The sequence below is a fragment of the Sciurus vulgaris genome (assembly GCF_902686455.1).
Source record: "Sciurus vulgaris genome assembly, chromosome: 9".
In the NCBI taxonomy this organism is placed as follows: Eukaryota; Metazoa; Chordata; class Mammalia; order Rodentia; family Sciuridae; genus Sciurus; species Sciurus vulgaris.
Window position 1 is genome coordinate 38,223,833 of NC_136469.1, and position 2,540 is coordinate 38,226,372.

General features: G+C 34.4%; 1 pseudogene across 1 annotated transcript; it reads left to right on the forward strand.

The window, feature by feature from the left end:
* Positions 1 to 1,642: 1,642 nt before the first annotated feature.
* LOC306669237 (nicotinamide/nicotinic acid mononucleotide adenylyltransferase 1-like) lies at positions 1,643 to 2,217 on the forward strand (annotated as a pseudogene). The gene has a single exon. The product of its transcript is annotated as a nicotinamide/nicotinic acid mononucleotide adenylyltransferase 1-like (transcript).
* Positions 2,218 to 2,540: the final 323 nt, after the last annotated feature.

Sequence of the window (2,540 nt, forward strand, 5' to 3'; positions counted from 1 at the left end):
AGAATTTATAAAATTTGGTAATACTTAGTTATCTGAATTTTGGAAACACTATGTATATTTTATTCCTGGTTCAGTTTCCTCCAGAGAAGGAGCTACAAGGAATATCAATCCTCAGAGGCTTGGATTCTGATAAAAATACATTCAAATTCTTACTCTTTAGGGGTTTATACTATACATATTCTTGACATTTTCAACTAGTTTTTCTTCTCTACTACCTTTTCATTTAAAAAATAGCTTTGATTATGCATTTTGAAGAGGGAAGACTATTTGTCATAGGAACCAATATAGCTAGATTATGATCATAACGTAAATTTAGGCTAGAAATTGCAATGCTGTAGAATTGTTGCATCTCCACTAACCCTGAATATCCTTAGCAGGCTACTACTATACAGTATGACTTATTCATCAAGACAAGATTTAAACTTTCCAATTCAAAATGATTTATTTAAATTTCATGTTGCATTTTCAATGTGTAAACTTAAAAAAGTATTGGAAGACTCTCATAAGATTATATGATTTACTCAAGGATACATAGATATTACATGTTATGATTATTTTAAATGTTAAGACCTTTTACTTGGAGTTCTGTGCACATTCCATAGTGTAGCTAAAACATTTATTAACATTTGTGAACTGAGAGTTCATTGTGATAATTATAGTTATTATTGCATTGTAGTAAACATAAATTGTCTTGAATTAAAATTCTATAATTTGGAAGTCCCTAACTTTAGATTTTTCCTATTTTTATCTAAAATTACTAGGAAAGGGCTGGGAATGTAGCTTTATGGTAGTGTGCTAAAAAAAAAAAAGAAAATTACTGGGAAAAATACTTCACTTCTTTAAATTTAAAAATTTTTGATATAAGAGCATATTTCACAGTTAGTATTCATATATTTCCCTTTATGGGAGGTATACATTAAAAAATCAAATGCAACATTACCTATGGCACTCTGCATAGTTTTAATAAATAACTAGTTAATATGTTTAATAATAACTTGCAATATTCCTTTTTGGTAGAATAAAAGTAGAGACTAAGCTAATGTATTTAGCTTCAGTATTATGAATTAGCCTATTCTTTTAATTGTTATAATTTCCTAACAAGCATAAAACATGTACGATATAAAATATGGTTTTAATGGACTTCCTAATAAGATATTGACTACTATTTCTCTCATTCTTCTTCTGATAGCAAGGCATTGATTGCTGTTCATTGAATAAATCTCAGATTTTTCTATACCTATATAAGATTGCTTTCTTATGATTTCATATAATGTTCAATGATTTATGATATTACTCAATATAAGCTAAAAAATGGTTCTTTTTTTTAGAAATTAAAAAATGGCAATATGCAAAGATGTTTAATATCTATGAAATGCTATTAATTTCAAGGTTGTTCAATGATTTCTATTGTTAGAATATGTTCCTTGAACATCACAGAATGAAGAGTATATGGAACAGAAAATATTTATAACACCAAATGAAATCAATTATTTTCATGCTAATGATCTGATTTAAATAATAACCAAAGTGCTTCCTGGAAACAATGATGGTCCAGCCATGGTTTTTCCCTCTCTGGCATTCACGTGGCCATTGTCACCAATGGACTGGGGCCCGTTGCTGTCAGGCAGCACAACAGCGAGGTGTCAGAGTTTTCTATTCAGATCAAAAACTCCAGATTTTTACCATGAACAAAACAGAGAAGACAGAAGTAGTTCTCCTTCCTTGTAGTTCCTTTAATCCTATTACCAACACGAACCTCAGTTTGTTTGAGTTGGTCAAGGATGATCTGAACTGCACAGGAAAATACAGAGTTATCAATGCCACAATTTGTTCTCTTTGTAATGCATACAAGAAGAAAGGACTCATCCCTTCCCCCCACCGAATTATCATGGCAGAACCTGCCACCAAGAATTCAAGCTGGGTGGAAGTAGACACATGGGAAAGTCTTCAGAAGTGGTGCATAGAGACTGTTAAGACACCATAAAGAGAAGCTGGAGGCTGGAAATCCTGATCACAGGCAGAACTCAGCTGTGATGGAAAGGCCTGGAGGAAGAGCAAGTGGAAGGAATAATGACAGGATTCTAGTCAAAAGAACTAGCTAGAGCCAAAACGAAAGATGTGCCAAAGGAGAAGTTGATGTGTGGAGCAGATTTGTTGGAATTCTTTGTTGTGCCTGATTCGTGGAACAGTGAGGATATCACCCAAATCTTGAAGTGATGCTCAGAAATCCGTGTTTGAGTCTGTTGTATCATGGAACACCAGAGCAATACTTACCTGGTGAACTAATGGATCGCCAACAACACCTCATCCTGGAACATTCAGAAAGACCTCAGAAGAAGCCTGTTTAAGTCAGCTTTTGTGTGAAGAGTGGTGATATAAATCATGGCCTGGCTGATTCTCGTGGCTGCATTTGTGCTGGGAGCTGCCTCTGCAAAGGTGCAGGTCAAGATTCTCCAGTTGGCTGGCCAGGGAGGCTACATGGAAAGGCATGCAGCTCTATCAGTGTGGTCTTGAGTTCAGCACCTTCTCCCAGAGAAACT